This window comes from Falco naumanni, chromosome 5 (assembly GCF_017639655.2).
Source record: "Falco naumanni isolate bFalNau1 chromosome 5, bFalNau1.pat, whole genome shotgun sequence".
Classification (NCBI taxonomy): domain Eukaryota; kingdom Metazoa; phylum Chordata; class Aves; order Falconiformes; family Falconidae; genus Falco; species Falco naumanni.
In genome coordinates, this window is record NC_054058.1 from 9936757 (window position 1) to 9949492 (window position 12736).

Genomic DNA, 12736 nt, shown 5'->3' on the forward strand with positions numbered 1-12736 from the left:
ATCAAGGAGTGAGCTTCTAGTTCTGGGAGTAGGACAAATCACGTTAACAAGGATGAGTTGAGATTGGTGGGGAAACTGGTTTTAAACTGGGGCTGAGAGGAGATAAAATAAGTGACAGAACATCTTGTTTTCTCACCTCCAAGCTTCCTACTGCTTGTCTTTGTTAGATGTGAAACTGGAGGGAAGGAACTGGAACTGGGCAAATGGGTATCAATGGTAGAAGCCTAATGGAGGGGACGTCTGAAGTGGAGAATGGGATGGAATAGGTGATAAAAAAGGAGAGTAGGAAAGAGAGAATAGACAGATCGAAAGAACAACAAGGTCAAGGTTAGGGAAAACACAGAAGACACGATTAAATCACACTGATTGCTGGAACCAAAGATCAGAATCTCACTATTTCTGTATTCTTGCCAAACTACTGGGAAACTCCTGGGCAAAGACCAGGTTGGATGGGTCTTTAAGCAACCTGGTCTAGTGGAAGATGTCCCTGCCCTGGGCAGGGGGTTTGGAACTGGATGATCTTTAAGATCCCTTCAAACCCAAACCATTTTATGATTCTATAAAGTCTTAATTTTCAACATCTTCCACATTTTCCAGTTCCAATAAAACCTACTGCTCCTAATGTTTACTCTGTTAGGAAGAAGAGGTGGGCTTTTGTAATACGTTTTTTTTTTTATTCTGCCTACTAGGTATTCAATTTGGCTCTCAGGGTTTGTTTATTTTTCTTTTGATAACGTAAGTTCAGTTGTTCTAAACTAATTACCAATTCAAACATTGAAAAATTAGGATAAACTGAAAGTGAAGTGCATATTGTTAATAATTAGATCCTTAATTTTTATTATTTTTCTGACTGCAAGCTTTTTTTCCGTAAGACCCTAACTGTAAATAAGTAGCCTCATTAGTGCTCATTTAATATGTGTGGCCCTAATCTCCATTTATTGCGTGTTATTCACATCCTGCTGTGAAAACAGTACTAGTTCTGAATTGCTTCATAAGTGCATATAGAGTGCACACAGAGATACACAATTATCGTGATAGTCCTGCATGGCTAAAAAGCAATTTCCATTTTCAGATGGCAAACTGAGACAGAAAGAACTGTCAAAGGTAATGCCAATTCTGGGAATGCTTACCATAATGCAGTGATTTTTACTTTTGGGTTTTTTTTTTTTCCCCATTCAAAGCACAGCTTTTCCAGTGGCTTCAGTTGCACCACAGATTGCTCCTACAGGATCTTACTAATTCATACAACCGTTAGACAGAGAACATGTAGGTGATGAACACCCATGAAAGTTTGCTTCAAGCAGCCAGCTTCGCATCAGGTAAGAATACTGGTAAAGCAGAATATCACATTAGTGCTCAGCTGGTGCAAGTTTCATTTTCCACAATACTTTGCCTTACATAACACTTCGGCTTCCTACCTTGTAGAAACTACAGTGTGATTTCTTAATATTTATCCTTCCAAAACCAATTTCTTTAGGGGTTTTGAATGTAAAAGAAATAAACAATAAAAAAAAGTAAAAAGGTCACTTACTTTGTAGTACAAAATTACTATAATTCAGTTTCATCAGTGATTTTTATCACTACTTATTTATCAATGAGAGGATCTTCCTTCTTTTCCTATGCCTGTTTTCTCAGCTTGCAATTGTTTTTCAGCCGATCTGCAATTTGCAAGGTACCGAAGGTCCTTGAAATGTGTGGACTTGAGGCCGGTGCTTAACACCTTTGTCTGGGGTGTTGCTCCGAGCGGTTTGGGAAGAGGGGGCTGTTGTTTTCCACCCTCCCCACAAGAGGTCACTGGCAGAGCAGAACGTGGCAATGGTGTTTGAGCGCTCTGGGTGCCTCTGCGTTTTGCAGCCTGTCTCCTGCTCAAGCTTTGCTATTTCTTATCTCAGTTCTTTGCCTGCACGCAGCCAGAAGCTGTCCGGAAAGGGATTTTCAGGTCAGGCCCAAAACTGCATCGACAGATTTAGGTACAGTGGCGTGATAATACATGGCACCGGCACCGTCTCTGGCTGAAAGGGAACCTGCTTTGGTCCTTTCCCAGCACATAGTCTAATAATCTAACCTGTAGCCCACCTTCAGCCTGCTGTAGAGGGTCTTGTGAGAAAGTAGACGCTTGGCAGCACCTGTTTATGGACTAGATTAATTATTTGCATGGATGTGTGTGTGTGTGCACTTAGGAGTCAGATTGTTAAGGACCAGTAAGGGCTGAAGAGTTGGTGAAGGCAATCACGCTGGCAGTTGTGTTAGATATGCGTATATGTGTATAATGCATGTACATGTATGTATACACGCCTCACCCAACCTTGGACAGTCTAATGAAAAATACATGCATTTCCCTGGGACTGAGAAGAAAAAAGGAAACGGTGTGTAGGTGTCACTAAAACATGACTTCTCACTTTTGGCGCTCAGGTAGCCTGAAAGGAAAAAGTGACGTTTCTGCTCAATGTAGTTAATTTGGTTCATATGCTGCCTTGGGGCACCAGTATATCTTGGCTGATGTGAAGAGAATGGTAAGGAGCAGGAGAATATTGTGAGAGATTGTTCTAATGGTAATGGTCATCTTCATATAATTTAGGGCACCTCTCTATATTTTGAGTTTGTGTGGGAAATACTGATAGCCTTTATCCATTGTTGGGAAGGTAACTGCTAGTGTAATTTTTCAGTATGAAAGGAGGTAGGTATGGAGGAAGGAGAAGGAGGTAGCAAAAGCAGAAAACTTAACTAACTTTGCTTTTCCAGATCCCCCTGCAAGTAGGACTGGAAGATACTTTTGTTTTAGGAACACCCTGTGTGGGTGGGAGCAGTGCCTGCATCTGAGGGTGAACAGAAGGATTTGGACCTTATGTTTCTTCAAAGACTATGTATCATAAACAGTTAGGACTCTGGTTTGGACTTACTGCTAATTATGTGCATATTTATGCTGAAAATGTCGTAGAATCACAGAATGGTTTAGGTTGGAAGGGACCTTAAAGGTCCTGTCATTCCAAGCCCCCTGCGATGGGCAGGGACACCTTCCACTAGACCAGGTTGCTCCAAGCCGCATCCAGTCTGGCCTTGAACACTTCCAGGGATGGGGCACCTACAGCTTCTCGGGGCACTGTTCCAGTGCCTCACCCCTTTCATATTGAAGAATTTCTTCTTTATTTCTAACCTAAATCTACCCTCTTTTGGTTTAAAGCTGTTACCCCCTGTCCTGTTGCTACACACCCTTGTAAAAAGTCTGTGTGGTTCAACCCCAGCTGGCAACTAAGTACTATGCAGCTGCTCGCTTACCGCCCTCTTCCCTCCCCAAGGGATGGGAAGGAGATTTGACAAAAAGATGAAACTCATGGGTTAAGATAAGAAAAAATTAATAATTAAAATAAAATATAATTACAATGAATAATAACAGCAATGGTAATGAGGAGGAGAGAGGGAGGGAGAGAGGAATAAAATCTGAAAGGGAAAATAAAAAAACCCCAAGTGATGCGCAATACAACTGCTCCCCACCTGCTGACAGCCGCCCAGCCAGTCCCAGCGCAGCAATGGGCAGGCTCTGGCCATCTCCCCTGGTTTTTATACTCACATGACGCTCAGTGTATGGAACACCCCTTTGGCTAGTTCGGGTCAGCTGTCCTGGCTGTGCCCTCTCCCAATTTTTTGTGCCCCTGCAGCCTTCTTGCTGGTAGGGCCTAAGAAATTGAAGAGTCCTTAATGTGAATATTACTTAGCAACAATTAAAACCATCAGTGTGTTATTCTCACGCTAAACCCAAAATGCAGCATTGTACCAGCTACTAAGAAGAAAATTAATTCTATCCCAGCTGAAACCATGACACAGTCCTCCTTCAGCTTTTTTGTAGGCCCACTTTAGGTACTGGAAGGCTGTTACAGTGTCTCCTTGGAACCTTCTCCAGGCTGAACAACCCCAGCTTTCTCAGCCTGTCTTCATAGGAGACGTGCTCCAGCTCTCTGAGCATCTTCGTGACCCTCCTCTGGACTCATTTCAACAGGTCCATGTCCTTATGTTGGGGGCCCGAGAGCCGAATTCAGCACTCCAGGTGGGGCCTCACAGAGTAGAGGAGGAAGACCACGTCCCTCAACCTGCTTGCCATGCTTCTTTTGGTGCATCCCAGGATACAGCTGGCTTTCTGAGCTGCAAATGCGCATTGCTGGGTCATGTTGAGCTTCTTGTCAGCCAACACCCCCAAGTCTTTTCTTACAGCTGCTCTCAATCCATTCTCTACCCAGCCTGTGTTTGTGCTTGGGATTCCCCGGTCCCTATGGAAGACCTTGCACATGGCATTGTTGCACTTCATGAGGTTCACACAGGCCCACTTCGCAAGCCTGTCAAGGTCCCTCTGGATATTGTCCTTTCCCTCCATTGTGTCCATCACACCACACAGCTCGGTGTCATCAGCAAACTTGCTGAGGGTGCACTCAGTCCCGCTGTCCATGTTGCTGACAAAGATGTTAAACAGCGCCAGTCCCAATACCGAGCCCTCAGGAATGGCAGTCAGTGCTGGTCTTCACTTGGACATTGAGCCACTGATGGCATTATCCACAGAGGGGTCCATCTGTCAAATCCATGTCTCTCCATTTTAAAGACAAGGTTGTCATGAGCGTCAAATGCTTTGCACAACCCCAGGTAGATTATATCAGTTGCTCTTTTCTTATCCACCAATGCTGTAACCCTGCCATAGAAGGCCACCAGATCTGTCAAATTTGTTCGTAGTTTATTATTCCAAGTTGGAACAGGTGATTTACAAAGAATGAAGCCTTTCTGTCGGCCAGCTGCTTTATTATTACCTCTCAATTTTTCTTTCTTTACTTACTTGGGAAGCCTTAAAGCTTTCTTCATTTACTTAGAGGGCAGATGGTTAGCGACCGAGAAGAGCATTCACAGTGGCAGTAATTATTCTGTAGTTGCCTCTCTCTCCCTGCTGTTTTCTCTTCTTCCTTTCCCTCTGCCCTAAGTGATATGCATGGATATGCGTTCTATGAAATGAGGAGATCAGAGAACTGCTATATTTAAAGTTGTTCAAAGTGTTGTAAGAACTCATGAGTAATTTTTGATAGTGTTACTGTAGCCTCTTTGAGGTATGGAGGCAGAAGGTGAAGGACACTGACAAAATGGTAAAGGAAAACTGGTGCAGAGCTGAGAACAGAGTGACTATGTGCTGCTAAGGCTTCTTTCTGTCCTTTTGATGACTAGTTACAGCCTGGGATTCACCCTAAACAGCATTCTTTCTTGTAGAAAGTGACAAAGATGGTAGCATCAACATTTTTATAACAAACAATTGAGACCTTTTGGAGAAAATTCTGAATGAAGCTAGTTCTGGGTTCCTGTGAATCTCTACTTTTGCTTTCCTTTGTGCTTTCTTAGGTCTGCTTTGATGCACGGTTCCATTTTGGCTTTTAAGTAAATCAGCAACAATAAATCACAACTAATCTACTTCCAAGATTTTGAAGAGTGGTTTTAATGTTAATGGGCAAAGATTGTTTGATTGTGGGTTTTGTGGTTTGTTGTTTGGGTTTGTTTTTTTTTTCTTGGGGCCAGGGGGTGGGGTGGGTAAAAACTAGAAAATGGAAATTTCCTTTCTCGTTGTCGCTAGGGAATCATATCCAGATCCCAGAGATTTTGTTGTTGGGATTCTGATTTGGAGCAGGGCATAGAGCGCCCAGTTTGAGAAACTTGTATAGCAACGCGTGTGCATTGGTTTACTCTGCATTGCCACAGTCTGGATTAGAATTAAATTGGCCAGTACCCAGAGCTCCTGCTTAGAAAATGCTTTTCTTTAACTTTCTTGGCCAAACTTTATCCCCTGGGCTGATAAAACTGATTTAAAAGGTATTAAATACTTTCCTTCAAAATTTTCTGCTTCGTGTGTATATATGATAGGATTTTTCAATACTTCAGCTTTCCTGGTGCAGTACAAGAAATTATAACTCAAAAGGAAGAAGGAAGGAGATGGCTTCGGCAGAATGGTTAGAAAAATAGGAAAGTCATTTTTTCAAATAAGGTTTATCATGGCTGTATTTCTGCTCTGTTGTTCATCTTCCTATGCCACTACTTTTTCCTCTACATGGAGAGGAAAAAAACCCCAACCCTGAGGAATCACAGAACAGTTTGAAATGGAAAGGACCTTTAAAGACCATGTAATCCAGCCCTGCTGCCATGGGCAGGAACATCTACCACTAGATCGGGTTGCTCAGAGCCCCATCCAGCCTGACCTTGGACACTTCCAATGATGGGGCATCCACAGCTTCTCTGGGCAACCTGCTCCAGTGTCTTACCACCCTCACTGAAATGTTTTTTTTCCTTATGTTTGATCTAAACCTACCCTTTTCCAGTTTAAAACCGTTGCTTCTTGTCCTCTCGGTAGAGGGCCTGCTAAAATGTCTCTCTCTGTATTTCTTACAAGCCCCCAAGCCCCTTTGAAGTTTTGAAAGGGTGCAGTAAGGCCTCCCTGGAGCCTTCGGTTCTCCACACTGAAGAACCCCAACTCTCTCAGCATTCACAGGAGAGATGTTCCAGCCCTCTGATCATTTTCGTGGCCCTGCTCTGGGTGCGCTTTAACAGGTCCATGTCATTTTTGTACCGGGGCCCCCAAAGCTGGATGCAGCACTCCAGATAGGGTCCCACGAGAGCTGAGTAGAGGTTACACTTTTTATGCAGCCCAGGATATGTTAAGACTCATATATGGTACAGCTTTTTATGCAACCCAGGACCCACATATTTTTATTCCAGTTGAAAAGTTTTCTTTCATAAAAGCAGTTAAATAAGTTTTTTTGAATCAGCTCTGGTGAAAGCTGTATGGTTGGGAAATAAGCTGGAAACTGCATTGTTCAGTCTTTAGCTATGGAGACCAACTCAATTAAATTTTAGCAATTTTCAGTTTGTATTACTTTAAAACCTGGGTTTATAAATACAGATAATTATGAAAAGCAAGATAAAGGAACCTCAATGAATGCAGAACATTTGGGGAATACATATGTCAATACCCTCAAATTTAGTTACAAAATGAGTGGATCCTGGCGGTGTTCCATCTTTTTGTCTCCAGGACATCTGTATGTATTCCTTCCAACAGGAAAAAGTGATTCAGATTGATGGGGGGTTAAATGTTAATGTGGATTTCAATGCAGCTGCAGAACCTTAAGGACTACGGAACAAATACAGCAATGGCAACAGGCTGCACATCCATAGTGTGGTGATTTAAAGAGAAGGAACCCCTGGCAGAGTTCTGCATTTGCCTTGGTGCAGTTTTTCCCTATGATTTGCAAGAGGAGTCAGGTAATGCATTAAGGACACTGGTAAATGTTTCTAGATTGGAAAGTTTGGCAAATACCTGTGAAGATAAAAGCATGTGAACGGACATTGGAGGTACTATAAACGTGGGCAGGAAAGAATAAAAATAGGTCAGGCAGGAAGAAATACAGCCCAGTGCATTTTCAGGAGGAAAGTCATCAGAAGGGAGCTTTTTGAAAAGAAATATGCTGGAGAGCTCTGAAGGTTGTAGTGTGTGGTGCACACTGGACTGTTCTTACAGAATAAAAATTGGAAACATCTTGGGATAGTGATGAAGGGCATATTTCTGTTTATGTCAGTGACCGTTTATGTCAGTTCATGATCTTTCCTCCAGTTCCCATTCCTGAAACCTATGGGTTCAAATAATTTCAAAACCAATAGGAATTTAAAGAGTGATTCACAACATCCCTTCTTGACTAGTGCAGGAGTTTTCCTTGGTGTGGACCATCTCTTTCTACTCCAGTTCCAATGCACTGTCCTTCCTTGTACTGGAAGGTGACTGGTGTCCCTAGGAGCCTGCTCTGGGCAGTGCTGTTTCTACCACAGAGGGTAAGAATTCTTGGGTTTGGCAAAAATGCCACCAACCTCAGCTAGTATGGGACTTCTGCTCAGTGTTCCCTTGTTAGCTGTGGAGGGTGCTCAGTGTGCTTACCAGCAACTGTAGGAATTCTGCATCTTTGAAACTGGTTCCCCTCCTTCCTTTCTTCAGTGTATTGGTGAATTCTGGTGGTATCTTTGCTGTGACATGAGACCAGTGAAGGAACTTTCTTTGGTCCTGAAAGTGAGTGGAATGCCACAGCTCTTGTAGGCAGGCCTCTCTCCTCTCTCCTATTCACCCCAGTGTACCCAAACGATGCCAAAAATGTTCCTATTGCCAAAGTAATATTTTGTTGGTACTTCTAACCAAACATTGAGTATTTAAAAAATATTTTTAAATGTACAGTATTTAAATACTATTGTACTACACTTGTACTATTAAGGTATTCCTATGCATTTACAGTGTATAGTGCAGTTCTTGTGGTTTAACCGGGACATGCACAGTACAAGGTGCTCTTCGCTCCCTCCAGTTCTCTCTTTCTGTATTTTTTTTTTTTGGCTCTAAACCAGGTTGTGCAATAATCTCATCGTAATATTTCAAATATGGCCCGTGCAGAGTTTACACCAACAGATTTACCTTGCTGCGTGTGGTGGCGTGTGAATCCTGAACTGCCCTACCTTTTCTTCTTAGCATTTCACACTGTAGTTAATTTGATGGCAGTTGTTCATTTCCTGTTACACCATTTACTGGATTTCACAGTGCAATCTGCTATGTTCTTGCTAGCTTATTTTTTCTTTCCCATGATGAATCTCATTCTGTCATTTTTTTCTAGCCTTGTTTCTGCGCAGAGATCCTTTATTTTTCTCTTTCCTGGATTTCCATAAAAGTTCAACAAAAGCATAATCTGTATATTTTGTGAGAATACTTTTGTATATTCTAAGTGTTCACGAAAAAAGTGAAATTATATTTTTTTTTCAAAACAGCCAACTTAATGTGATACTGGAATTTATCTTTTTATTCTGTTCCCCTGCTCCACCCTCTCCCCCCACCTGAAAGAAAGCAAAAAAGGGTTCTGAAAGTCTAAAAGAAGCAGAAGTATCTTAGCACAGGTAAGCACACTTTCTTTTGTGCATCAGGAAAAAAAAATCAAATTACTTACCGTTATTCCTTTCCATTTGATGGTCACCTTTGTAACATTTATGAATCAAACAACCTGCTAGCACATCTGGTTGTGTATTCTTGGAGCTGTCAAAAACCTAACCAAAACAAACTATCCCTTTGCATATTCTTTCCATGGTTCTTTTGAATTGTTAATGAAATACAGAGCATCTGATTTTCTGGCTTGGCCAGTGTCATTGAAGAGAAAGAGGTGCAGTGTTTCATGTATGGAGTTACCTCTATGTTATCATGGAGGACCAGCTGAAGGGATTGTTCTTGGGCCTTAGAAGTAAGTGAAAGGGCAGAGCCGTTGGTGGCACGCTGTACTGGTTTTGTGTGGTAAGGTTTTGGTAGCGGGGTGGAGGGTACAGGAGTGGCTTCCCCGAGAAGCTGCTTGTTAAAGAAGTATCCGTAAAAGATAAAAGAAGTATCTTGTACTCTGCATGGTGTCGCATGCTATGGAATATCCTTTTAGCTAGTTTTGGTCAGCTGTCCTGGCTGTGTCCCCTCCCAATTCCCCGTGCCCCTCCAGCCCTCTCCTGGCAGGGCCTGAGAAACTGAGGTCCTCGACTGAGTATAAACATCACCCAGCAACAACCAAAAACATCAGTGTCCTGTCAACATTGTTCTCACGCCAAATCCAAACCACAGCACTGCATCAGCTACTAAGAAGAAAATTAACTCTATCCCAGATGAAACCAGGACACTACTATATGTCCTTGGTGATCTAATTGAGTTTCCCACATAGCAAAATTCTCAAGTCCTTATAGTTCCCCAAGGGTTTCAAGGTCCCCTGCCTCCTGTCATTGTGAGCTGTTATTTACTCGGGATAACTCTTTGCATCAGTAGTTCCCTTCTGTAGACAGACTTTGTGGTCAAAGGGGACATTCCTGCTGTACATGCCCTAAATTCCCACCGCAATGACACTCTTTCCCTTTGCTTCCCCTGTGTTTCCTGGCCTCAGCCTGAATCCCGGGCTTGGCCTTCCTCTTCTTTGGCCTCTACCTTTCACTTGCAAGTTTCTTGCTAAAGCCGCCACCAGTAAATTAGCTTCTTGTTCTTTTGCTCTCTTTCTTTCTTTCACTTGCTCAGCTTTGTGTTTCTCCTCTTGCCCATCATACACAAATATTGCTACACTTAAAATTTTCTGTAAACTTTCCCCTTGCCAGCCTGGCATATGTTCTTTGAAATATTTCCATACCTCTGGGGCTGCTTAATCCACAAACCCACTAATTGTTAGCATGTCATTAAAATTATGTGGGGTCATTCCCCCATATTTTAACAAAGCTTATCAAAGCCATCCCCCAAAATTCACTGGGGTTTCATCTAGGCACTGTCTGCATTCTTGCACTTTTGTTCAATTTACTCCTAACTCACCACGTGCCCTCATGGCTTCTACTAAGTTCTGGAGTGCTGCTTGGCATGTGGCTCCATCTCCTGTATTATTATAATCCTGGTATGGAGTGTTTGCCAGCCAGGGATTTCTTTGTCCTCCAGCTTCTTGTGCTAGTTCTACATCCTCATTGTTTTATCTGGCTCATCTGGCCAGTACAATTCCCTCAGAAGTATCTGGGTGTCCACTCCACTTTGGGTTATATCCAGTGCCTATATTAGAAAAAAGTTGAGCATGTCTCTCAGCATCTTCCCTTAGTCTCAGCATTTTACTTCCCCATAAAGCTAAATCCCTGGGGTTCCAGGGCTGGTTAGCAAACACATGTAACGCCAGGGGAGGAGTGTTGCCTCCACCCACCCCTCCTTGCTGTGGTGTGGCGGGATTAGGCAAAACATTAGAAATCATAGGATAGAGTCCAGCAGCCGGTAAAGTAGAGGCAGGTGGTGAAGAAAGAGACCAAATGACAGATGTCTCAGTTGGCATATAGAGTGGGGCAGACTCTTTTGGGGCGTTGTTTGAGGCACTGACATTTGCTAAAGCAAACGTTACCTTCAGCAGTGTTTCCCTCCTCCCATGCCATCAGGCTGGATGTTTCTGCTCCTAAGCCCAGTTATCCCACACATACCAATAATCTGTTTGTGGTGGAAACCTGTCTTCCAGATGATACCACAAAAAGGTTAATTTCTGCTGGTCAGAAGTCACCCACGGTGGCCACCATTGTGCTGGACTACCAGCTTTTGTAATGAATGGCCAATCTTCCTGACAGTGTAACTGCGTGATTTTTTGACAAATTGACTGTACCACCAATCTTTTCCCAATTACCCAGTACTGTGGCTAAAGGAATCCCTTTCTCTATGCCAGCTGTGTCCTCTATGCCAGGTGTGTTCCCTTTTGTGTTTTCATCTACTAAGAGGGACTTGAACCCCCTTCTATGTGTGCCTAGCTGATCAGGCTGCACCCCCGTAAGCAAGCTGCAGCAGGGGAAGGACTCAAGCCCACCCTGATGCTGAGAGGGAATGGACCCACCACAGTATTTTCACCACATCTGCTCAGGGAATTTTAACACTCACCCTTCGATGCCTCCTGCTCCAAAGATCCCAGGTGAACTCACCCACTGATGGCAGTTGGATGTTTGGAGATGAGATGATCCGATGGTGGTGGCCTGGGGTCTCATCTGGGTCACCAATTGTTAAAGAAGTTTCTCCACCCTGGGTATCCTGTAGCAGACTCCCAGGCTTTAAGTCCAGTAAGGTAATTTATTTGAGTGGTACAGTGGCAGAAACCGCTCAAGCTGGGTGCCTCCGGGGAGGGAGCCTGAACAAAGAAATCCCTGGGCAATCACACCCTTACAATCTCAGCTCCCCACCCTTCTCATGACAATTCCAACCAGTAGTAACTTTAGGGTCTGGGGTCTTCCCGTTCCTCATTGGGTCCCTTTGTTGTCTCTAGGCGGGTCGTTCCTTATCTCAAAGTTGCAGCTTCTGCTGACGAGTGTAGCAGCCTTCCTTGCTTCCTGGTCCTCCAGCTCGAACCGGCACTTGTTGCCCTCTTTCATGGAATTGGGTAGAAGTTCAACACGTCTGGGTGGAAGTTCACAGCTTGTGCCCTAAGCCTTCAGCAAATTTACCTGCTAATGCTAAGTGGTTAACTCCAGACAGTTTCAGTCCAATTTTCCTTAACACTGCTGCCAGCTGCCCCCATGTCCAACAGAGCCGATGCCTGTTGGCTCCAGGCTGGGCCCGCCACTGGCCAAGGCCGAGCCCATCAGCAACGGTGGCTGCACCTCTGGGAGAACGTATTTAAGAAGGAGAAAAAACCTGCTGTGCAACAGCAGCTGGGAGAGAGGAGTGGGAATATGTGAGATCAACAGCCCTGCAGGCACCCCGGTCAGTGAGGCAGGAGGAGGAGGGGGTGCTCCAGGTACCAGAACAGAGATTCATTCCACCAGAGATTCATTCCCCGACAGCCTGTGGTGAAGCCCATGGCAAGGCAGGCTGTGCCCCTGCAGCCCATGGTGGTTTGGAGCAGATCCCCACCTTGGACAACTCCGCGCTGGAGCAGGTGGATGCCTGAAGGAGGCTGTGACCCTATGGAGAGCCCGTGCTGGAGCGGGCTCCTGGCAGGACCTGTGAACATGTGAAGAGAGGAACCAAGCTGGAGCAGGACATGGACCTGTTGGAGTGAGTACAGAGGAGGGCTATGAAGATGATCAGAGGGCTGGAGCACCTCTCTGATGAAGGCAGGTTGAGAGAGTTGGGGTTGGTCAGCCTGGAGAAGAGAAGGCTCTGGGAAGACCTTCTAGCAGCCTGCCAGTGCCTAAAGGGGCCTACAAGAAAGCTGGAGAGGGACTTTTTTGC